The sequence below is a fragment of the Schistocerca serialis genome, chromosome 4 (assembly GCF_023864345.2).
Source record: "Schistocerca serialis cubense isolate TAMUIC-IGC-003099 chromosome 4, iqSchSeri2.2, whole genome shotgun sequence".
Lineage (NCBI taxonomy): Eukaryota > Metazoa > Arthropoda > Insecta > Orthoptera > Acrididae > Schistocerca > Schistocerca serialis.
The window spans coordinates 477,122,970-477,149,877 of NC_064641.1; the positions used below are offsets into that span (position 1 = coordinate 477,122,970).

At 40.0% G+C, this 26,908-nt stretch overlaps 1 protein-coding gene across 1 annotated transcript in view; it reads left to right on the forward strand.

Moving 5' to 3' along the window:
* The first annotated feature begins 2,627 nt into the window (after window positions 1-2,627).
* LOC126474546 (ATPase family AAA domain-containing protein 5) overlaps window positions 2,628-26,908 on the forward strand; it is a 156,970-nt gene continuing 132,689 nt past the window's right edge. The window contains exon 1 of the mRNA XM_050102019.1: window positions 2,628-2,818. The gene's annotated coding sequence lies outside the window, so the exon portion shown is untranslated. The remainder of the gene's footprint in view (window positions 2,819-26,908) is intronic.

The following is a 26,908-nucleotide window of genomic DNA, read 5'->3' on the forward strand; positions in this document are numbered from 1 at the left end:
AAACTACTTTCGTTAAACTCCATCAAACATGTTTTACACATACTTACATTTAAGTGGCTTTCATTAAAAAACTGAACAATTTCTTTTGTCACATTATTACACTCGGCCTCTAGTTCATTACACGGTTCCTTTTTACACACAATGGACGTGGCATCAGCATACAGAACAATTTTGGAATTTATAGTACAGTATTTAATATCATTTACATAGATTATGAACAGAAGGGGGCCCAACAACGAACCCTGGGGCACTGCATATTTTATGCAAGTGATCTCTGATTTGTAGACACCACTTTCCGTTTTAAGTAGAACAAACTGTTTTCTATTGCTCATATAACACTTTATTAGGTCATAAGCAGCGCCTATAATGCACATGTTCCATAGCTTGTCTAATAGGATGTCAACATTCACACAATCAAAGGCTTTTTCCAGGTCTAGGTGTACACCTGTCACATGTTCCTCGCTTTCGATACCCCCTAACACCTCAATTAGTTGAGCAGCTGCAGTGCTAGTTGATTTACCTTTTAGGAATCCATTTTGATTTTCGAACATCAGGTTGTGTTTGTTTAGAAAGTTTATAACCATGTTGTGTATAACTTTCTCAACTATTTTGGAAAAGACAGGAAGGATTGAGACTGGTCTGTAGTTTTCTATTTTGTTGTTGTCACCTTTCTTAAAAATGGGTGTTACCTGTATTCCGGAAGATCTTCTGAGCACTTGTTGTTGAGGCAGTTCAGATTCTTCTTCTATTTCGACTGAGCCTGTTTCTTCTGAAATTCTGTTATCTTATCTGTTGTTCCTTGAGTCATCTTGAATAGTAACGTTCTCCTCCTTATTTGTGAACTGAATATCTATCTGATTTAGTTCCAGCAAATGATCACATGTTCCTGGCTTGTTATTATTCTCTTGAATTATTTCTTCCTTAAATATCACATCCGTGGATTTAATGATTCTTTGTTGAACCAGATGGAACAACCGGTATGCCTTGCTGACTGCACAGTATCCGACGAGTATGCACTGAACAAGTTTCTTGTGCCATTTGCGCCTAATGGTTTTTGGTATGTGGACAAATGCCTTGCTGCCGAATAATCTTAGATGTCAGAGATCAGGATTCTTTCCTGAGAAAGCTTCCTCTGGCGTTATGTTGTTCAAAGCTTTTGTCTGTGATCTGTTAATGAGGTAAACTGCGGTGGAGACTTCTTCTCCCCAAAATTTCGTAGGTAATTTCTCTTCAAATAACATACATCTTGCCTTTTCCACGATTGTTCTGTTGTACCTTTCTGCAACACCAATGTGTTCTGTAGTGTAGGGAACAGTGGTTTTACGTTTTTCCCCTTCTTCCCTTAAAAATTTCGTCAGTCTTTCGATCACACATCCTTTTCCTCTATCAGTTCGCAAGATACAAAACCTTTCGCCTGTCTGATTCTCTATGAACATTTTAAAATTGCGTATAGTGTCAGGTACTTGGTATTTATTGCTGACAGTATACAAAAAATCTTCCTAGAGAAATCGTCAGTCAGATGTGGTTTGCATTGGACCACACAAATCTGAATGCACTAACTCCAAAATTCTTTTAGCTCTAGAAGTGAAGTGAGGAAAGGAAAATCTAGTTTGCTTACCTTCTAGGCACGTAGCGCATGGAGTGTCGAGGGCGCCTTTATATTTGATGCCATTAGCCAAACCGTTCTATAATTCTTCCATCGCATCTGAGTGTAGGTGGGCTAATCTTCTGTGCCTTAGATTTGCATCAATAGACAACGATGCATACTTTGTTTCTGCATTGCAATCACTTGGGTGATCCAGCCTATACATTCCGTTAATTAACGACGCTGTTGGTATCAATTTCTTCTCTGTATCTCGAACGCGACAGCCACTATTGTCAAAATGACTGAGTGACCCTGTTGCACTATTTTGCTTATGGAAAGTAAATTTGTACTCAGCTGAGGAACATAAAGTACATCCGTCACCTTAATATTTCTCTCGGCCTGCCACAGCTTTAATATGCTTGCAGCCGGTTCCTTTAACGGGTAAATTTTCGTTGTTGGCCACCACCACTTGTGAACTGGGGTGGTTTGACATGTGAGCTGACGCATCAGAATCTACAAACCATTATTTGGGTATAGCTTTATGTTCACTTTTCTTTTTGTGTTCTTATTTATTTTCGTTGCCTTTAATTCTTGTCGGTATAATTTCTGAATATGATCAGTTGCTTTCAAAGATTGCCTCTATGTAGCGTCTCTGCCTTAGGTATGACGTCATTGCTCAAAGCCGACAAGTGGAATCGGACACTAGAATTGACCCCAACCTAGAATCTTATATCCAGAGGATGAATCACATTGTTTATTGTGAATTATTGCACAGTAGTACCGAAGTCTACAGCCGCTTTAGTAACTGCCATGAAGTCATATCACAACTGCTTGTTTTAGAGGGAGGCGTGGTGAGTTGAATCCGAAGCAATGTAAGTTGGCGACAATAATTTGACACTCCATAGATATTCCTACTATATGATTAAATCCAATGTTGTTCCATTCTTAGTTCCTACAGGTAATGTCTTTGACAAAATACCGCGCAAATTTGTGTTATGATGTCGGTTTGTTTGTGGCTGTGGGCGATTAATTAACCGTTAGCATGAAATAACGGCCGATAAATGTTACAAGAGTATTATTTAAAATACAAATAGTTTTCTTAAATGCTGTTCTGTACGAACGTAATTTATTAGATGAAATTAATTTTTAGTCGTAACTAAATAGCCATCATAAGCACTGATTAGGATACGTGCATATAGTCACCTCAGTTTGGAGTAATGTGGTATTCTCAACGTGAGTAGTTTGTCAAATAGTTTGTTACAATTTTTTTACTAATGATAATTGCATTATTGTGTTCTTTGTGGCAGATAATGGTGCGTTTCACGTATCTGATCAGGAAAAGTTTTAAAGAAGTATTTAGTGATGTAAATTGATGGAGCAATGTGTGGTGTTATATTGATTTTCGCCTGGCATCCGTGGTAACATTAAGATAGAGCGATATCACATTTACCGAGATGTGAACATTATCATTATAGTATGCAGATAAATGAAGTAAAGCTTTTTTCCTTGTCGTGTAGCAAATACTTTTTGGCGTCTCACATTTGATAGATGTATTTCAGCCGCAAAGTTTACCGTAGACCAATTCAAACGCCATTTCATCTTGTATTAGGAACCGATTTTTAGAAATGGTTTTATCAGATAATGTGACCCCACCAGTACACTGTCAACTAACTGCACTTGAATAGTAACACAGTTTTGTTATTGCTAGTTAGTACAGTGTGGTGAAGTATTTGTCATTTAACATGTATACTTTATAATTTCGGGTTTTACCTGTTTTAAGTGAATGCGTACGTACACTTCACAGCTTGAATTCGTTGACACTATTTTCGTTTCACAATACCCATAGTCGTTTGTACTCTTACGTAATATCTTGCCTCCTATTTATAGCGTAAAAATCTTAAATGTTAAATTGATCCTGCACACAATATTTCACCAAAGAAATTGGTTGTTACGGAATTCATCTGTTGAATAGTAGGAATTAATCGAGTAGGCTGGTTTTCAATATGTTTTTAAAATTTTCTGTTTTGTTTACAAACTCCTATAACTCACTGAGTAGCTGGTCAAATTGCACCTTGAAAAATAGATGGTGTGACTAATTTGAAGTTAACGAATGCTACTATTCAGTTTATGACTGTCAGTGACATGCCTCATTAAGAAATAAATGCCTGCGTAGAGGTTATGTATTGGATCCGCCTTGCATTTCTCAACATGATGCAGATGTAAACATTAAACTTCGCTACTAGTCAACTTGATGTCACAACCAGATTTTCTGCTTTCACAATTGTTGGCTTCGCCAGCTCACGAACCAATTGTCACTTTACAATCTTTTATAGACATTGTGCTGCAGTACAGATCAGTCTGCCACAACAGTCAGGATGTCTAGAATAGATTCAAAAGAAGTAATTAAGTTTGAGTTGAAGACATCAGTAAATTTGAATGCACAATAAAGTTTGTGGTGAGATTTCGATCTGCAATTTTGGTTGATGTCTATTTTCTCACCATATAAAACAACTTTCTGCAGTAAAAAGTGAGAGTTGAAGGGAGATTTAAAAAAAAAGCTTTATTAGTTAGTAGGTAATATGTTGAGTGTTTTGATGCATACATATAGTATATACACCAGTACAAAAGATGCAATGGGAGACACTGTTGTCGTTTTTATTTTTTTCAATTAATACGTTGCTGGTAGTTTCATTGTTTGTTACCATCACGATTTTCATGCTTTTATCAGTTCCTACTCCCTTTAATTCTGCTAACACTGTCACAACACAGATGAAAGAATCTTAGCAGGTGATAGGGCTTATTAGAACTGTAGTAGGACCAATTTTTACATCCTTGTTACTCTGTCATTTCACTCATTTTAACATTGTGATTTAACAAGTTTACTGCCTTACTTGATCTCTAGTTCTAATTATCATAAAGTTAGTAATTCCAAACTATTTACAGATTTATATTTTTTCTCCTTTTTTTCATTATTTCCATTTTAAAGATAGTAGCAATTTTTGTGCTGTTTTTTGTGGTACACTTAAAAAAAATTCCATAATAGAAAGCTATGAGATATTTAGTGATTCATGGAGCATACAATGAAATGACAGTTGTAATGGGAAGGAGAGTGTCCACTGCAGTTGGCAAAAAACCTTGTGTACTGAGGGTGAATGCAGCGTGGCTGAAGTGGAGACAGATCACCGGAGTCCTCTGCGATAAAAAGTTGCCTCAATATCTAAAGGCAAAACTATGAGGGTAATCCCAAAAGTAAGGTCTCCTTTTTTTTTTAAGTACATAGACCTCTTTATTTCTACAATGGTTTACATCAGTTTACAGCTTGAACATTTAGCTATTTTTCGACATTATCACCATTTATGTCTATGCATTTTTTTTTTGTAGACACTGTGACAGTTTATGCATGCCCATGTCATACCAGCTTGCCGCCCTGTTGTTCAGAAAGTTGTGAACCTCTTCTTGCACCTTGTCTTCGGAGCTGAATCACTTTCTGGCCAAATGTTTGTTTAACCTAGGGAACAGGTGATAGTCACTGGGGGCCAAGTCAGGATTATAGGGTGGCTGGGTGATTATGTTCCAATGAAACTGTTGCATGAGAGCAACGGTTTGCCGAGCGATGTATGGGCGAGCGTAGTAACGTAGAATGTGTACACCCTTGCTTGACATTCCTCGTGTCCAGTTCTGAATTGCCCGTTTGAGTTTTATCAGAGTCTCAAAGTACCTGTCAGTGTTAATTGTGGTCCCAGTGATTCAGCTCCGACGACAAGGTGAAAGAAGTAGTTCATAACTTTCTGAACAGCATGGCGGTGAGCTGGTATGACATGGGCATACAAAATCTGCCACAGCGTCTACAAAAATGCATTGACAGAAATTGTGATTATGTTGAAAAATAGCTAAATGTTCAAGCTGTAAACTGATGTAAACCATTGTAGAAGTAAACAGGTCTATGTATGTATAAAAAAATAGGAGACCTTGCTTTTGGGATTACCCTCGTATATAAGACCATGGTACACCCAGCAGCAATATAGGGGACTGAGTGTCGCTCTTATGACGAAACAACAGGAGCAAATGTTACACACCATGTGGAGATAAAGATGCTTTCATGGTCCATGGGGCTGACATTGAGTAATCACGTAAAAAATGCAGACATCCGGAAAAGATATTGTCTCGGGCCAATCACCGACAAAGTGAGGGAAGTCCGTCTCCGATGGTATGGACACTTCATGATAAACAGCGCTCCACATCAACCCAGGAGGAACAAGACCATGAGCAAGACTGGCAAAGAGATGGACTGACAACATCATGGGAGACATGCACGTTGTTGGCTTAAGACCAGAAGATGTTAACGACAGGGAGAAATGGAGGAGATGTAGCAAAACAGCAGACACCGCAAGTCGGGATTAATGCTTGGGAAGAGAGAGATAGTGACATTATCTGCTCACATGTAACAGTCTTGGTGAAATTAAGTTAATTGTTGAATTTTTTTACCAGACATTCAATTTCGCTGTAATAATTTTAGATTCATTCGAAGGAAATCTATGGTCAGTAGTCTGAAAATACATAGATCATGCAATATTAGTTTGGAGGTGACTTTAACCTACCAGGTATAGACTGGGATGTCTATGAATTAATTGCAGGGAGCATAGACAGTCTTCTGAAGTACTTTTAAATACGTTTTCCGAAAACTGTGTTGAGTGGATAGTTTTACAGCCCACAACCAGTAGAAATATCTTAGGCCTTTCAGCAACAAATGGGCCAGACCTCATTGACAGTGTCAGTAGAGAGACAGGGATTAGTGACCTCGATGTCACCATAGCGACTGTGGTTCTCAAAGTTAATAAATCAAGAATGCTAGGAGAGTATTTCTGCTAGCAAGAGCAGATAAGCAGTTGTTAACACCCCACTTTGACAGTGAATTGACATCATTTATTTCCAGTATGTCGGATTTAGAGAAATTAGGGGCAAAGTTTAAGTGGATTGTAAATCATGGTCTGGAGAAGTATGTGCTGAGTAAGTGGATTAGGGACATAAATGACCCACCATGATTTAACAGTGAAATTTGAAAAATGCTGAGAAAGCAAAGCCCATTGCACTCAGTTGAAAAGAGGACATGCTAATGACAACAGGCAAAAGTTAATAGCAAATGGTGCAGCTGTAGAAAGATCGATGCCCCAAACATACAGCTGCTGTCACCATGGTACCCTATCAGAAGATCTTGCTGAGAACCTGAGAAAGTTCTGGTACTATGTAAAATTGCTAAGCAGATCTAAGACACATCCATTCTCTCATTGACCATTCTGGTGTGAAAGTAGAAGATAGCGAACAGAAAGCCAAAGCACCTCGTCTCCTTCCTTCCAAACTTCACAGAAGCTAGAATGAGATTTTCACTCTGCAGCGGAGTGTGCGCTGATATGAAACTCCCTGGCAGATTAAAACTGTGTGCCCGACCGAGACTCGAACTCGGGACCTTTGCCTTTCGCGGGCAAGTGCTCTACACAACTGAGCTACCGAAGCACGACTCACGCCCGGTACTCACAGCTTTACTTCTGCCAGTACCTCGTCTCCTACCTTCCAAACTTTACAGAAGCTCTCCTGTGAACCAGGAGAGCTTCTGTAAAGTTTGGAAGGTAGGAGACGAGGTACTGGCAGAAGTAAAGCTGTGAGTACCGGGCGTGAGTCGTGCTTCGGTAGCTCAGTTGGTAGAGCACTTGCCCGCGAAAGGCAAAGGTCCCAAGTTCGAGTTTCGGTCCGGCACACAGTTTTAATCTGCCAGGTAGTTTCATAACAGTGCACATTCCGCTGCAGGGTGAAAATCTCATTCTGGAAGAAAGCCAAAGTCCTAAATTCTGCATTTAAGAAATTGTTCATGCCAGAGAATCATATAAACATTCCGTCATAGACCATCACACAGTTCTGTATGGAGAACATCATAATACACATTTCTGACGTTAAGAAGCAACTGAAAGAGTTGAAAACAAGTCATCAGGTCCCTTACTTAGCTTTCATTTATTGTGAATGTCTCACCAAGCACAAAGTCCAAAAGTGCAGGTGACTCTGAACATATTCTCAGTTCAAATGTAATAATTTCTTTGAGACAGAAAAGCTTCTGTCCACGAATCAGCTGTTTTGGAAAGTATTACTCATGCGAAACGGCTTGCATTTTTTTTGCGTCATGTCCTACAAACCATGGATGAAGGGCAACAGGCATGCTCCTTATTCCTAGATTTTGTAAAGCATTTGACATGGTGCCCCACAGCAGACTGTTAATGAAGGTCGAGCATACAGAGTCGGCTCCCATAGATGTGGCTTGAAGCCTTCGTAAGTAATAGAAAAGGGTGCATTGTCCTCGACAGTACGTTTTCATCAGACAAGGGTATTGTCATGAGTGCCCCAGGGAAGTGTGATAGGACTGCTGTTATTTTCTGTGTACATAAATGATCTGGCAGACTGAGTTGGCTGCAATCTCTGGCTGTTTGCTGATGATGCTGTGGTGTTCGAGAGGATACAAGATGACTTGGACACAATTTCTAGTTTGTGTGTTGAATGGCAGATAGTTCAAAATGTAGAAAAAATAAATGAATGCCGATGAGTGGGAAAAACAAACTAACGTTGTTTGAGTACATTAGTGGTATGGTCCTGGATGCAGTCATATTGATTAAATGTCTAACTGTAACATTGCAAAGCAATATGAAATGGAATGAGCATGTAAGGATTATAGTAGGGAAGACAAATGGTTACTTTCAGTTTATTGATAGAATTTTAGGAAAGTGTGGTTCATTTCTAAAGGAGACTGCATATAGGGCACTAATGCAACTCATTATTGTGTACTGCTTAAGTGTTTGGAATCCTCACTAGGTCGGTTTCAAGGAAGACATTGAAGCAATTCAGAGGTGAGCCTATATTTGATACCAGTAAGTTCCAACAACATGCAAGTATTACAGAGATGCTTCGGGAACTTTCCCTGGAGGGAAAGAAACGATCTTTTTAAGGAACACTAATGAGACAATTTAGAGAAACGGCATTTTGACAACTGAACAGTTCTGCCGCCAATGTACATTTTGTGCAAGGACCACTAAGAGAAGAGAAATTAGGGCTTGTATGGTGGCATATAGACAGTAGTTTTTCCCTCGCTCTGTTTCCAAGTGGAACAGGAAAGGAAATGAATAGTAGTGGTACAGGGTACCCTCCGCCATGCTCCGTATGGTGGCTTGCAGAGTGTGTATATGTGGATGTAGATCTCAGTTATGATCCATGGAGAAAGCAGTTAATAAGTTAGTTGTTTGTTTCAGCTTGTTTTCCATCCATGCCACCTTTTTTATTTTGCGTTGGTATTTACTCTTATGTATGGTTCCCAGTGAGCTGATATGGTATTGTACAATAAGTGATGTGACTCACAACATGACACAGGTGACTCACAACATGACACAGAACATCTCACACTGGTGGAGCCCACAGGAAAGTCATTGAAGCAACTAACAGCAATACAACACCGATATGTATCTCTATCTTACTGCCCAGCACAGTGTGGAGTGCTGACTACGCTACGCAGTTGTGTGGTGCGAAACACAGGAAGAGGATGGGAGAACCAAACTTTGAGTCATCAGATGTGCCTTGAAAAGAATTGTTTAATGTATATATGAAGCAAAGCTACATTAGTCTCTCTGTACTTAGTTTCTCAGTAAAGTTTTGCCTAAAATTAAGAACTATCACATGTGTTCTCCACTATCCAGTGTTTTCATTTTAATATAAGGAAACTGTTCAGTTTTTTTCCACATCACAGCTTGTACTGAACTGCTTTTGTTTTCACTATTGCCTATAGGTAGGACGCTTCAAAAATAAGTAAACCACCTTGCGTATTTTGAAAAGTTTGCAATGAAGAATGTAGTCACTGATTCAAAATTGTTTTTAAGGATGGAAGGAGAGCCATTTCTCTTTCCAGGCCTGAGTAAATTGATACACCTTTATGTTCATTTGCAATGAGTCACACTCAACGCTATGGCCATGCACTAAGCAGAGCTGCATCATGTTTCTGTTTTTCGAATGCTGTCAATATAAGTTGAAGCATTCACTTATGCGTACTTTCAAACTTTAAATAGGTTTTGTCCTGTGCTTTCTTTCTGTGCTGCTGTAGTCAACATACCATTCACACGGGTGGACTGTTTGCCGATCTTTTTCATCCAGCTTCTTGGGGGGGGGGGGGGGGGGACACCTTTTTATATTGCATTACACAAGGAAACTGTTTTCTAGGGGCAAATGTGACTGAATTGGTGTAGAGAAAGATAACAAAGGAAATGAAAGAAATAGGTAAGAACTTGCTGTGGAATTTGTACCATCGTTTTTAACCACTTATTTTCGTTGTTGCAGTTTCTAGTAAAAGTATCAAACACATGAGTTTGGTCCGTGATTGTAAAATATTAATGAAAATGTTAAACATATTCTCAAATTACTTAATTCAAGACTGAAATGGCGGAACCTCCAAAATGGTTCAAATGGCTCCGAGCACTACGGGACTTAACATCTGATGCAGCATCAAATGAAATCTGTCTACTGTTGCTTCAATGATCAGATGAGGCCACAGTTAATTTTTAATTATTGGATGCCATGAATGTATAAAAATTATGATAAAGTTCTATGGCAGAAGAGATGTAAAAGCAAAATTCATGTTGCTTTTGAATGAGCAGCTGGACTAAACTTAGGAGACATCAGGATTGTCTTCATTATCATGAATTTCTTCCATTTCAAGCACAATGTCTACCCCTCCACAGAATTCACCATCCACTGCTACTACATCGATGGCGACTGATCTGAATTCAAATCCAGCAATGTCTCTTAATATATACAAAGCTGAATCATAGTCTACCATAAAATTTTGGATAGCTGTAGCTTCATAACTTGGAACCATTATTTGTATATGCCTTTCACTGAATAAAGTATCAGAATATGTGGTCTTTTCATTGTGGCATATTTAACATCATTCAACCTCTTCTCTAACTTATCTAATTGTAATGGGTAGTTTGTCAACAGTACAAATTGCACATCAAAGGTTTGTGTCCTGTCTTGATGGAGTAGCTGATACTAGATGCTCCAAAAAGTGGAATCTGTGTGGACTCATTTGGTAGAATTTGAAGAATTTGAGTTCTTGTTGGGAGAGCTCACAAGAAACCACAGCCGAACTGTATTTGATATTTATACCTCTTTCCCCGATGTTATTCAATCTGTATATTGAGCAAGCTGTAAAGGAAAGAAAAGAAAAGTTCGGAGTAGGTATTAAAATCCATGGAGAAGAAATAATAACTTTGAGGTTCGCCAATGACATTGTAATTCTGTCAGAAACAGCTAAGGACTTGGAAGAGCAGTTGAACGGAATGGACAGTCTCTTGACAGGAGGGTGTAAGATGAATATCAACAAAAGTAAAACGAGGATAATGGAATGTAGTCGAATTAAATCGGGTGATGCTGAGGGAATTAGATTAGGAAATGAGACACTTAAATTAGTAAAGGAGTTTTGCTATTTGGGGAGCAAAATAACTGATGATGGTTGAATTAGAGAGGATATAAAATGTAGACTGCCAGTGGCAAGGAAAGCGTTTCTGAAGAAGAGAAATTTGTTAACATCGAGTATTGATTTAAGTGTTAGGAAGTAGTTTCTGAAAGTATTTGTATGGAGTGTAGCCATGTATGGAAGTGAAACGTGGACGATAAATAGTTTAGACAAGAAGAGAATAGAAGCTTTCGAAATGTGGTGCTACAGAAGAATGCTGAAGATTAGATGGGTAGATCACATAACTAATGAGGAGGTATTGAATAGAATTGGGGAGAAGAGGAGCTTGTGGCACAACTTGACTAGAAGAAGGGATCGGTTGGTGGGACATGTTCTGAGGCATCAAGGCATCACCAATTTAGTACTGGAGGGCAGCGTGGAGGGTAAAAATCGTAGAGGGAGACCAAGAGATGAATACACTTAGCAGATTCAGAAGGATGTAGGCTGCAGTAGGTACTGGGAGATGAAGAAGCTTGCACAGGATAGAGTAGCATGGAGAGCTGCATCAAACCAGTCTCAGGACTGAAGACCACAACAACAACCACCTCTGTATGGATGCACAAAGTACTTTCTTTTCCTTTACAGTTTCTGATCTTTAAATAATAAGACGCAATAACATGTTCTTCAGAAGAGCTCATGATTGCAATGGAGGCCAAACGTGATTTGTGCTGTCGTATGTTGCTTGTGTCATGCAGTGGGAACAGGAGTGTCGTACGGAAAAGTGCATCATTGTTTGTCCCTTATTGTGATCAGTCGCAAATCATATCGTCTCAGTGGGAACTGCCCCTTAAAATTTTCTAATGATAATTCATTGGATGTTTGTAAATGCCCTTTTTAATGAGGCATTAGATAATAAATGCAAGGTGCATTCCAAGCAAATAGTGCAGTATTTCTACTGATCAATTACTCGTACATTTTATAGTTTGAAATGAATAAAGGAGGAAGCCATTCTGTTCTGCTCTCTGAGCTTCATTTTGAAGGAACAGGCCGTTTTCAGTGAATATGAGTCTACAGTTTTAATATTCTTAGTAACCGTTTCTCAGATCATCGACTTTTAAAACTACTGGTTATGTAGTAGCTCGTTTTTAAGTAATTTCTCCTGTTATTTCAGAATAACAAGGACATGGAAATTAAGAGAAAAATTTCTAGTTACATTTTCTTTATTGTTATTTTCTGACAAGCTCCCTCCTGTTTGCCCTCGTTAGAACGGTATTTCACAGTATGATTTGGCTGGTTGCATTTAGAGCATTTAATAATGTGTTTTGCATGACCTGTTAATTTGCCCAGCATACTGTTTTGTCATGCACGCATGGAAGACGCTCAGTGTGTTGGCTGATAGGAGTAGCAGAATCAACAATTAAGATGTAAGATGATTTGGACCACTATTCTCTTGTTTTGGGTTCCTACCAGCCATAAGCCAGTTTATAATAGAATGTACACTGGAATTGTTGCCTCTTTGACATCCTCATTGTGCTGAGGTTGTTTTGTTAACATGACGTGTCATGTCTCACTTTGCATCCAAAAGCAAATGAAATTTTGAACTCAGTGTTGTGTGATAAAGATCGGTTAGGCTGGCAGCAAGATACAGTTACACTGTTGTTGTTATGGTCTTCAGTCCTGGGACTGGTTTGATGCAGCTCTCCATGCTACTCTATCCTGTGCAAGCTTTTTCATCTCCCAGTACCTACTGCACCCTACATCCTTCTGAATCTGCTTAGTGTATTCATCTCTTGGTCTCCCTCTACGATTTTTACCCTCCACGCTGCCCTCCAATACTAAATTGGTGATCCCTTGATGCCTCAGAACATGTCCTACCAACCGATCCCTTCTTCTGGTCAAGTTGTGCCACAAACTTCTCTCCTCCCCAATCCTATTCAATACCTCCTCATTAGTTATGTGATCTACCCATCTAATCTTCAGCATTCTTCTGTAGCACCACATTTCGAAAGCTCCTATTCTCTTCTTGTCCAAACTATTTATCGTCCATGTTTCACTTCCATACATGGCTACACTCCATACGAATACTTTCAGAAATGACTTCCTGACACTTAAATCAATACTGGATGTTAACAAATTTCTCTTCTTCAGAAACGCTTTCCTTGCCACTGCCAGCCTACATTTTATATCCTCTCTACTTCGACCATCATCAGTTATTTTGCTCCCCAAATAGCAAAACTCCTTTACTAATTTAAGTGCCTCATTTCCTAATCTAATTCCCTCAGCATCACCCGACTTAATTAGACTACATTCCATTATCCTTGTTTTGCTTTTGTTGATGTTCATCTTATATCCTCCTTTCAAGACACTGTCCATTCCATTCAACTGCTCTTCCAAGTCCTTTGCTGTCTCTGACAGAATTACAATGTCATCGGCGAACCTCAAAGTTTTTATTTCTTCTCCATGAATTTTAATACCTACTCCGAATTTTTCTTTTGTTTCCTTTACTGCTTGCTCAATATACAGATTGAACAACATCGGGGAGAGGCTACAACCCTGTCTTACTCCCTTCCCAACCACTGCTTCCCTTTCATGTCCCTCAACTCTTATAACTGCCATCTGGTTTCTGTACAAATTGTAAATAGCCTTTCGCTCCCTGTATTTTACCCCTGCCACCTTTAGAATTTGAAAGAGAGTATTCCAGTCAACATTGTCAAAAGCTTTCTCTAAGTCTACAAATGCTAGAAACGTAGGTTTGCCTTTCCTTAATCTTTCTTCTAAGATAAGTCGTAAGGTCAGTATTGCCTCACGTGTTCCAGTGTTTCTACGGAATCCAAACTGATCTTCCCCGAGGTTGGCTTCTACTAGTTTTTCCATTCGTCTGTAAAGAATTCGTGTTAGTATTTTGCAGCTGTGACTTATTAAGCTGATAGTTCGGTAATTTTCACATCTGTCAACACCTGCTTTCTTTGGGATTGGAATTATTATATTCTTCTTGAAGTCTGAGGGTATTTCGCCTGTTTCATACATCTTGCTCACCAGATGGTAGAGTTTTGTCAGGACTGGCTCTCCCACGGCCGTCAGTAGTTCCAATGGAATATTGTCTACTCCGGGGGCCTTGTTTCGACTCAGGTCTTTCAGTGCTCTGTCAAACTCTTCACGCAGTATCGTATCTCCCATTTCATCTTCATCTACATCCTCTTCCATTTCCATAATATTGTCCTCAAGTACATCGCCCTTGTATAGACCCTCTATATACTCCTTCCACCTTTCTGCCTTCCCTTCTTTGCTTAGAACTGGGTTTCCATCTGAGCTTTTGATATTCGTACAAGTCGTTCTCTTATCTCCAAAGGTCTCTTTAATTTTCCTGTAGGCAGTATCTATCTTACCCCTGGTGAGATAGGCCTCTACATCCTTACATTTGTCCTCTAGCCATCACTGCTTAGCCATTTTGCACTTCCTGTCGATCTCATTTTTGAGACGTTTGTATTCCTTTTTGCCTGTTTCACTTACTGCATTTTTATATTTTCTCCTTTCATCAATTAAATTCAATATTTCTTCTGTTACCCAAGGATTTCTACTAGCCCTCGTCTTTTTACCTACTTGATCCTCTGCTGCCTTCACTACTTCATCCCTCAAAGCTACCCATTCTTCTTCTACTGTATTTATTTCCCCCATTCCCGTCAATTGCTCCCTTATGCTCTCCCTGAATCTCTGTACAACCTCTGGTTCTGTTAGTTTATCCAGGTCCCATCTCCTTAAATTCCCACCTTTTTGCAGTTTCTTCAGTTTTAATCTACAGGTCATAACCAATAGATTGTGGTCAGAGTCCACATCTGCCCCTGGAAATGTCTTACAATTTAAAACCTGGTTCCTAAATCTCTGTCTTACCATTATATAATCTATCTGATACCTTTTAGTATCTCCAGGGTTCTTCCATGTATACAACCTTCTTTCATGATTCTTAAACCAAGTGTTAGTTATGATTATGTTGTGCTCTGTGCAAAATTCTACCAGGCGGCTTCCTCTTTCATTTCTGTCCCCCAATCCATATTCACCTACTATGTTTCCTTCTCTCCCTTTTCCTACACTCGAATTCCAGTCGCCCATGACTATTAAATTTTCGTCTCCCTTCACAATCTGAATAATTTCTTTTATTTCATCATACATTTCTTCAATTTCTTCGTCATCTGCAGAGCTAGTTGGCATATAAACTTGTACTACTGTAGTAGGTGTGGGCTTCGTGTCTATCTTGGCCACAATAAGGCGTTCACTATGCTGTTTGTAGTAGCTTACCCGCATTCCTATTTTCCTATTCATTATTAAACCTACTCCTGCATTACCCCTATTTGATTTTGTGTTTATAACCCTGTAGTCACCTGACCAGAAGTCTTGTTCCTCCTGCCACCGAACTTCACTAATTCCCACTATATCTAACTTCAACCTATCCATTTCCCTTTTTAAATTTTCTAACCTACCTGCCCGATTAAGGGATCTGACATTCCACGCTCCGATCCGTAGAACGCCAGTTTTCTTTCTCCTGATAACGACATCCTCTTGAGTAGTCCCCGCCCGGAGATCCGAATGGGGGACTATTTTACCTCCGGAATATTTTACCCAAGAGGACGCCATCATCATTTAATCATACAGTAAAGCTGCATGCCCTCGGGAAAAATTACGGCTGTAGTTTCCCCTTGCTTTCAGCCGTTCGCAGTACCAGCACAGCAAGGCCGTTTTGGTTATTGTTACAAGGCCAGATCAGTCAATCATCCAGACTGTTGCCCTTGCAACTACTGAAAAGGCTGCTGCCCCTCTTCAGGAACCACACGTTTGTCTGGCCTCTCAACAGATACCCCTCCGTTGTGGTTGCACCTACGGTACGGCTATTTGTATCGCTGAGGCACGCAAGCCTCCCCACCAACGACAAGGTCCATGGTTCATGGGGGGGACAGTTACACTACTGGCCATTAAAGTTGCTGTACCTCGAAGATGACGTGCTACACACGCGAAATTTAACAGACAGGAAGAAGATGCTGTGGTATGCGAATGATTAGCTTTTCAGAGCATTCACACAAGATTGGCGCCGGTGGCAACACCTACAACGTGCTGACATGAGAAAAGTTTCCAACCGATTTCTCGTACACAAACAGCAGTTGACTGGTGTTACTTGGTGAAATGTTGTGATGCCTCTTGTAAGGAGGAGAAATGCGTTCCATCACGATTGCAGTTTATCGTATCGCGACATTGGTGCTCGCATTGGTCGAGATCCAATGACTGTTAGCAGAATATGGAATCGGTGGGTTCAGGAGGGTAATACGGAACACCGTGCTGGATCCCAACAGCCTCATATCACTAGCAGTCGAGATGACACGCATCTTATCCGCATGGCTGTAACGGATCGTGCAGTCACATCTCGATCCCTGAGTCAACAGATGGAGACATTTGCAAGACAACAACCATCTGCACGAACAGTTCTACGACGTTTGCAGCAGCATGGACTATCAGCTCGGAGACCATGGCTGCAGTTACCCTTGACGCTGCATCACAGACAGGAGCGCCTGTGATGCTTTACTCAACGATGAACCAGGGTGCGCGAATGGCAAAATGTAATTTCTTTGGATGAATCTAGGTTTGCTTACAGCATCATGATGGTTGCATCCGTGTTTGGCGACATCATAATGAATGCACATTGGAAACGTGTATTCGTCATTGCCATATTCTCGTATCACCTGGCGTGACGGTATGGGGTGCCTTACACATCTCGGTCACCTCTTGTTCGCATTGATGGCACTTTGAACAGTGGACATTACATTTCAGTTGTGTTATGACCCGTTACTCTACCCTTCATTTGATCTCTGCGAAACCCTACATTTCAGCAGGTTAATGCACGACTGCATGTTGCAGGTCCTGTACGGGCCTTTATGGATACAGAAAATGTTCGACTGCTGCCCTGGCCAGCACATTCTCCAGTTATCTCACCAATTGAAAACGTCTGGTCAATGGTGGCCGAGCAACTGGCTCGTCACAATACGCCAGTCACTACGCTCGATGAACTGTGGTATCGTGTTGAAGCTGCTTGGGTAGCTGTACCTGTAGATGCCATCCAAGCTCTGTTTGACTCAGTGCCTAGGCATATCAAGGCCGTTATCACAGCCAGAGGTTGTTGTTCAGGGTACTGATTTCTCAGTATCTATGCACCCAAATTGCGTGAAAATGTAATCACATGTCAGTTCTAGTATAATATGTTTGTCCAATGAATACCCGTTTATCATCTGCATTTCTTCTTGGCGTAGCAATTTTGATGGCCAGTAGTGCATTAGTACTGTGCAAGAACCTTCAATTTATATTAGTGCAGCTAGTCCCCATCAGCCACTGCGGTGCCCTCAAGGTGGATGCGAACAGTATTCTGATTAACGTTACTTTCAGTTGACGCTCCGTGCATTGAAACTTAGCTCACTGATCAGAGCTGGCCACAACAATTGTGGGTCTGCTTGCTTGTTGTTGCCAAAGTGCCACAATAAACCTCTGTTCAGTGCAGTTTCAAAGTAATTGTGTATTCATTCTTAATTTGTTATAGGGTGCTACTGGCAGCTCATTTGATTGATAGGTTGCATTGGGCAAAAACTCATCCTGCACCTGTTATCTTAACTGCACTGCAGCTGACTGCTAATGTTTCAGTGCTGTAGCACTATGTGACAAGTGTCAAATAACAAATTGTTTTAATCAGAGTAACATATAGTTTTCCACTGCATTCATTCACATATCACTGTAGTTGTTCTTATTAAAGTAAAGCTACTGCAAGAAGTCAAACCTGAATGTGTACTTGGAAATGGTTAAATGCTGTAAGTGCAACAGGCCACATCATATTGTGAAATATTGTTCTAGAAAGAAGGAAGCATGTCAGAAAATAACAGTAAAGGAAATGTAACTAGAAAATGTAACAAAAAAAAGCTTTTCTTGCAGCAAATTCTCAACGCTCATGAAAGGAAGGTGTATTTAGTTTCTTCTGCCTCCTCACATCACCAGTGATGGAGGGAAACTTTATAATGCCAAGCTGTGTGATAGCTTAGTGATCAGCATGTGTGTAATGGGACCATGATCAAATTTACTGTCACATAATGGAGCTGCACCAGTAATGGAGCAGTTGTCATTTTTCTGTGACAATAATATAGTTGTATTATTATTAATTGCTGTAATTGGAGAGACTTCTCATAGTGTTCATCTGACCTCCTGTAGCGGTGATGAAACAGTACAAGTGTCTGGCATCATTCACTTTCTAAACTAAGTCCTGAATGTTTTGTCTGACTCCTCCTGAAAAGTGCTATCCTGAAATTTCAATAGTAAGTCTCTCCGAGATGCACAACATCTCCCTTGTAACGTCTGCCAGCGGAGCGTTTAGCAACTCCGAAACGATCTCTTGCCAGCTAAATGATCCCGTGACGAAACATGCCTCTGTTCGTTGGATCTTCTGTGTCTCCTCTATCAGTCCTACCTGATAGGCATCCCAGATAGATGAACAATACAACAGAATCGGGCGAACAAGTGCCTTATAAGTCACTTCTTTCGTGGATGAGCTATATTTCCTTAAGATTCTTCTGAAGAATCTGAGTTTTGTGTCTGCTTTTCCCACTATCTGTTTTATATGGTCATTCCACGTTAGATCACTCTGGATAGTTACGCCTAGATATTCTACGGCAGATGCTGTCTCCAGCTGTTTGTCATCAACAGTGTAGCTGTACAGTAGTGGTTTTCTTTTTCTATGTATGCGCAATATGTTACGTTCAGGGTCAACTGCCAGAGTCTGCACCATTCATCAATCCTCTGCAGGTCGTTCCCCAAATTCTTACTATCTTTTGGCATTGCTACTTTGGTATAAACAACTGCATCGTCTGCGAATAGCCTTAAGGAGCATCCGATGCTTTCTACTAGATCATTTATGTATAACATGAACAGCAGTGTTCCTATCAAACTTCCCTGTGGTACTTTGGATATTACCTTTACCTCTCTCGATTTAGTTCCGTTAAGAGAGATGTGTTGAGCTCTATCTGCAAGAAAGCCTTGAATCCAATTGCAGGTCTGCACCGATACTCTGTAAACTCCTATTTTTTTCATTAAACGACAATGCGGGATGGTGTCAAATGCCTTACTAAAATCAAGGAACACAGCATCAGCCTGAGCATCGTTGTCCACTGCGCTGTGGATCTCACGGAGGAACAGAGCGAGCTGAGTTTTGCAGGATCTCTGTTTGCAGAATCCATTTTGATTTTTATAGAGGAGCTGCTCATTTTCCAAAAACGTCATAATTCTTGAGTATAAAACATGTTCCGTAATTCTACAACAGATTGACGTCAATAGTGTAGGTCTATAATTGTGCGGATCTGTCTTACGGTCTTTCATAAAAACAGGCATAACCTGTGCTTTTTTTCCAGTCGTTGGGCATCTTTCATTGCTCAAGCGATCTATGATAAATTACTGCTAGAAAGGGAGCAAGTTCTTCTGCATAATCTTTATACAATCTTATAGATATATCATCTGGTCCTGAAGACTTTCCACTCTTAAGTGATTGCAGCTGCTTTTCAATTCTGTGATCTGTTATCTCAATGTCTGCCGTTTCGACGTTCGCACGGCGATTGAAAGGACGGACAGTGTTACAATCTTCTGCGGTGAAACAACTTTGGAAAACCAAATTCAGTATTTTGGCCTTCTCTGTTATCTTCCATTTTGGTGCCAGTGTGGTCGCTGAGAGAATGAATAGATGATTTTGACCCACTTACTGATGTTACGTATGACCAAAATCTCTTAGGATTTTTACTCAGGTGGGTTGACAACGTCTTACTTACAAAATCATTGAAAGCTTCTCTCATTGCTCTCCTTACGCTCATTTTCGCTTCGTTCAGCTTTTGTTTAGCTTTTGTTTGTCAGCTAGGTTTTCACTTCTCTTGACTCTGAGGTGATGTTCTCTTTGTTTACGCGGTGCTTTTCTAACACTGCTATTAAACCGTGATGGATTTTTCCCATCCCTTAAAACCTTACTAGGAACGTACTTTTCTTGGGCATATTGAACGATGCCTTTGAATTTTTTCCATTTGTTCTTCACATCTTCGTCCTCATCACCGAATATTTGATGCTGACTGCTGAGATATTCTGAAATTTGTATCTTGTCATCCTTGCTGAGCAAATAGATCTTGCTATCTTTCTTAGCATTCCTTGTAGGACCCATTTTCATAGATGCTGTCAAAGCCTTATGATCACTGATACCTTCCTCTACGTTAACTGATTCGATAAGTTAAGGTCTGTTTGTTGCCAGGAGGTCTAAGACGTTACCCTCACGAGGTGGTTCTCCATCTGCTCAAGGTAATTTTCGGACAATAGCATCGAATCACCATTTTTGACCGTTCTTTGATATGCTATTTCACCCAGATTAACACTAGAACCACTGATATTTGGACATACCTAGAACCGTGGCTGGGTCACTAATGACCAGTGATCTTTTCCTTTATTTCCCCTATGTCAGTGGGTTATTGTTGCTGCCAATGTATCTATTGTTAGAAGCAATTGGAAATTTAGAATGAAATTAACAAAAATAAACAAGGTTTACATAAATTATAATTTTATATTTTAAAACTTACATGTATTTGCCGAGTGTTTTTACTGGCTATCATTACATAATTAACACAAATAATAGTCTTTTGATGTACATTTGTTGTACACAGTCTTCTTGCAAATGTGACACTTTACAAATGATTTGTTTCCTTCACAGTTAGTATTTACAAGGCAATGTGTTCACTATTTTTGTCTGTCAGGAATATCTTCAGGTCTGACAGGGACGCTAGTCTTTCTAGTCGCTGCGTACTTCTCAGCAAGCTCCTCCCCAGCTGCAGGATGAAATCCCTGCTTTTCAATTGTTTGTCATTTAGAGAATCGAACAATACCCACGCATTTATCCCAGCCAAATCCAGCAAGTTGTAAAATGTGTGAACAGGCCAACGTCTTGATGGTGCTTTGACAGAGTATTTGCGAGCCATTTGGTTGGCCAAGTCCACTCCATATTTAGAGTAGTTATAAAACGTAACTGTATTTGGCTTCTTTTCTATACCATCCTCAGTCGTCACATAAGGATGCATAGTGCTCAGAATCAGGACATTCTTGTGCTCTTATCCTGATAAACAGTCAGTGTGGTATCATCTTTTTTCAACAGTACTGTGCTCTATAACTGTTCTCTTGCCTTCTTGATACAGACTGGTATTTCCCTGTGAGATCGATTTATTGCGCCCGCAAGACTTGTAGAATTAGCTTTCAGTGTCTCAGAGAGCGCTAAAGAGGTGAAAAAATTGTCACATGTGACATTTATTCCTTTGTTGAGGCAAGGTTGCATCAATTTTTTTACAACGAAGTCACCAAGACGCTCATCACTCCACATAGTGTCATCCTTTCGTAGATAAGGGATAGCATTCACAGTATATTTTGAGTCTTTATCTACCGCCATCCAATACTTTTACCTGTATTTGTCCGGTTTTGAGGCCATAAACGACATGAATCTGCAACGGCACTTTGAAGGAAAAAGCTGTTCCTCGATTATTATATATGAACCCGGTATGTAGCTAGACTGTGCATTCGCAATGAACTCATTCCAGATTTCTGATACCAAAGCAAACTTGTCTTCTCTTAGTCGTTCTGATCTTGTGGATCTAATATCAAATCTGAGATAACACATTATCTCTCTGAATCTGTCACAAGCCATTGTTGATTTCACAAAATTATTTCCCCACTTCACTGACCACAATGTTTTTAGTTCTAAGCTCTTAGCTCCAATAGCACCACGGACGTACAATATAGCTATAAAAGCTTCCAGGTCTTCAATTTTTATAGTCCACTCATCTGAGCTCAGTACACGATGTGCTTGTTTCTGTACATTTTACAATATTTTTCAAAATTTTGTCCGTTATTATTAGATGCCATGCACTCTAACAGGTCTCATTCACGTTTCGTTTTGCATGCGGAGATGGTCTTGTCCTATCTTTGAAAACATTCTGTTATCCATATCTTCCAGCTGAACAGTCACCTATTACTCCAACTTTCCAGATTGTTCCATCGGGTGCTACAATATGTAGTCCAGAACCCTGGGCATTTTGTTGTCGACGCCGACCTTCAGGACGTCCGCTTCCTCGAGTTGGCTTAGTCTTTGTGGCCGCTGTTCCTGTAATAGTAGTTATATGTATTAGAACATGATTTAATATTGAATATATTGTGTAATATTAGAACAAAAAAACACCGTCATAAATGTAATATATAACTTGTAAAAATTAAACATGAAACAAAGTATAAACATAAGTGTTGCAATTGAAATTAGTGTCTACATAACATATACATAAACGAAAATTATTATAAAACAAACACATAAACAAGCATACCTTTCTCATCAGCATTCAGTAGAACCTTCTCAGGAGTAACATCGTCTTCTGATGAAGAATCTGGAACTACTGGCGATGGAAATTCTTCCTCAGATAAAGACTCCAGCAGTTCAACCTCAGATTCATTATCTAAAATCTCATTTAGAGCATTTATATTGTCCTCTTCTGTGCGTAGAAATTTGGCCATAATATATTCGTAAGTTACAAGCACTATCTACCCAGACAGAATGCACTACTAAACCCATTTTTGTGGTACAAAACGCTGGGTGCGCAATATCTGCATACAAGGTCAGACTTGTTTGAACCTCTTTCCCTCTTGTCCCCTGCTGGAAACTGGAACGTCAGCCGGAAGTGAAGTAAAAACGAGTTTTGCGTTTGTTGACCAAACACACACTAACAATAGGCATGAAGCTACATGAAAAATGCGATTGTTATAGTGACTGCGCCAGGCGGGTCAGAACTGACCCTTCTACAGCTCTAGGTGAATCTTCATATTTCTCTTTTATGTTTTTGCCATAAAATGTGAAATGAAGTATAATCACTAATTACCTTATTTCATAAAAGGTCACAGACATGTAACACTCTAGGCAATAATACAAAAGAGTGACAAACAAAAGAATTATAAAGTGGGTCACGAGTGACCCAGCCGCGGTTCTAGTGTTAATTCACATTCGGAATCCGTGATAATCTTGCCAGATTTTATCGAATTTTTTACTGCAATAAACACGCTACCACCATTAGCGACAAATCTATCCTTACGATAAGCATTCCAGTCTGAACTTAGGATTTAGTTGTCATTGATGTTTGGCTTCAAGCAGCTTTTTGTTCCCAATATTATCTGTGCATTATAACTTTCAATAAGCAATACTTATTCTGGGACCTTTTTTTGGATACTCCTGCAGTTTACTAAAATCATATTAATCTTTTCTATCTCTGATCTGTGAGGACCAGGATTCCCTGAGGTCTCTGTGACTGATGTAACTGACAAATTGTGTTTGCTCCCTAGGGAGGGGTTCTCTAATCTAAAAAAGCCCCATGTGCATGCCACATGTACTCCGCTACCCTAGTAGCTGCTTCCTGCGTGTAGTGCATGCCTGACCTATTAAGGGGAACCCTACAATTCTGCACCCAATAACGGATGTCGAGAAATTCGCATCCGATACTGTTGCAGAGCTGTCTGAGCCTTTGGTTTAGATCTTACACTCTGCTCCAAACCAGAGGACCGTGATCAACCCTGGGTACAATGCTACAAATAGACAGCTTAGCATGCCCCCTGCGTGTGTTGCTCGTTGCCTTCAGCAAATAAGCCATCCGTCAAAAGGAGCTAAGGGTGGCCTCAGAACCCAAGCAGCAGGCATCATTCATGCCGGCATGTGCCACTACATGCTGCTGATTGTACCCACTGCACTAGATAGCCGCCGGCAGGGCCTCCTCCACATCACGGATGAGACCTCCCGGCAAACATACCGAATGCACAGCGGAATTCTTTCTTGCCTTGCCTGTTATCTCCCTGAGGGGCTCCATCACTCGCCTAATGTTGAAGCTCCCAATGACTAGCATAGACACCCTCTGTACTTGTCCGGACTGTGCAGGAAAATTGACTGCTGGCCCAACAGGAGAGGCATCCTGTGCTGGCTCAGAGCTATCAACAACACTGGGAAGCACCTCGTACCTGTTGCTAAGGTGTAGGGAGCCAGCCGCATGCCCTGCTCCCTCTTTTGCCTTCAACCCAGTGACATGTGAACCCACCACTGTCTGCCACCCACTCTGGAGAGAGGACGGACTGGTCGGATGTTGCTTATCGGAAGCCGCAGTGACATCTGGGCCACTGGGGGTTTCCAATGATGCCAAAGGACATTATGGTAAAGGTTCCATGTGAGTTGTGCGTCATGGGAAAACAGTCATGTCTTTGATTCAAGATTAGGAAATGACGTTCTAAAAATGTTCGGATTTAGTACATTCTGATATGTGAGGACCAGTGGCAACAGGCTCTTTTGATGGAATCTTCATTTTCTCACATTTATTGGTGATTTTTCAATATACAAGTCCATCTATTTTTGGAGAAAAAATACTGCTGGATTAAACTATACCGCTCACTAAAAAGAAAGAAAACTTGGTAACTATCAGAGTTATTGTTTGACAAGTAAAGTAAAAAACACACACACACACACACTCGTCCCTGAACAGGCTGCATTTTTATCACTATCCTCACCCTCATAGTACAACTGATCTATAAATGAGATAGCTCAAAATTCTTAAAACACTATTTGGGTCATTAGTCAAAGTATTTCCCAAAAAAATCATTGAGATATTATATTTTGCTACTGACAGCAATATTTATAATAGCATAAAAAATGGAACACTATTTCACTGCGGTATCATTTTCTTTGGAACCACTGACTGCACAGCTTGGAAAAAGGGTCAGAGTACAGACAACATTCATATAAGTGTTTTATGCCTCCAATTTTCTTCCCTGATACTGATCTGTGAAAAAGACAAGTAATTTATTTTACTACAACAAAAATATTTAAAAATGTAGCTCAAATATCACTGACATCACCATCATGTTACAAATTTTTCAGGAAATAGTAGGCAAGGGAGATAGAGGAGGTTATTCTAGATATCTGCACCAGTTTTTGTGAGTTTAACTTCAGTCATTTAGGAGAAAAGTGTACTTGAATGATGAAAATTCAAGTTTTTGGTAAATCACAAAGGAAGATTTACAGATTTATTAACTTACCACTATGCTTGTTTAGAACATTCCAGCTGCATACTCCAGTTGTCATCCTGTTTCCTTATCCTCTGTACTCTTTTCTCTTTATCTTTTCTTTATCCTTGACTCCTTGGTAGCAGCTTCTGCAGCTGTCTGTGCTTTGGTTGCCATTTGCGTATCAATAGCAGTTAACAGGTGAAGCCATATTCTTTCCCGTCTGTATGTTCAATTTCTTCATAACATTGATCCTTGAAATTATACCATCATTGAATGTTATTATTGCATCCATTACACCAATCTTCAGTACTGTCAGCCCAACAAATAAAGTTTTGTGTATTCTCCCCCGTATACAACTGTTGAAGCTTTCATTAGCATTCTGAGAGAGACCATGCATACATTCCTAAAATAGATTTTATTTGCCAGATCCCTGCATACAGGCCTAATTGCCTCCATTACAGCAAGTGGTAAGGAATGCTTGTCGGTATATTGTATGCCTGTAGCATTGCTCAGTCAGGACTTGCACCACGAATCTTCCCCTTTTGGACACAAACCATGCTGTGGGGGTTCATCTGTTGACACTCTGTTGCCCAAACAGCTCGTCTCATGTTCTCCAAATCTCCTACATTTCTTCTTATTGCTAGTCCATAATATTGGGTCAAAGAATCAATTTCACTTTTGTAAGACGATGTGGACCACCTATTTGTTTTCTGTCTGGCAGTTTTTTTCAGTGAAGTCTTTATTTAAATTTCTCGGCCGAGCTCCCATTCTTTTTGTACATACCCAACTCCTTCAAGCTTTTCTGTCAGTGTGTCCCCATATGGTCTGTCATTAACAACAGTAGTGTGTTCTTTATGGTCTCCATCCCAAAGGTAGCCTACATACCTCACCACGACTGATCTCTGATCTTCTAAAAATGTTCAGAACTCCTTTTGTTTCCATGTTTCCACTTGGGCCATTGAAGTTCTTTACACAAACATGGATGACAATAAATTTACTTGAACAATCCTCTCAGTGCTTTGTTAGACATTCATAATCTGGTATCTTACCAGTTTCAGTAAATGTGGCAGGTACAATCCCATTCAGAGAAGTATGACCTCTCTTCTGCCAAGGTCCATCAAATGCTGCTACAAAGTCTGTATTCTCAGACAAGGCTACTGCTTCTTTTGCTGCTCTTTTCATTGAATGTTCACTTACACCACATAAAGCATTATGTATTAATTTATTGTATCTGTCAAACCTCAGTGGAGGTGGAGGCAAATCCATAACATCACAAAAAGTCTGGGCAGCTCTCCTATCCTTCCAATACATTGCATGAGCAAGCTGAATATTTAGCCTTTAATGTCGACTATCAGATACTGGTGATGTCATATAGTATCTTACATGAGTTACAGGCAACCACTGACTGACTTGAAAGACCCTTCCTTGCTGAAATGTCCTCAGAAACATCACTACTACTATCTTCACAATTGCAGTACTTACATTTCACAGCACTCTTCAAAAGTCTTGTAGCATATTTAGGTTCACAGTAAGATTTCCATTGTTATTGCTGCTCACAATACTACTAGGCTTGTACTTATTACATTCAGAAAGCGAAAGTTTACGTCTAGAAGCAGTGCCTATAGACACAGTTTCTGCAGGTGACTTTTGAAGCAACTGATGTATATTATTCGGTTGTTTTTGGAACTGGTTGCTGCAAAACTTTTGTTTGGGGGCTAAATTTCTTT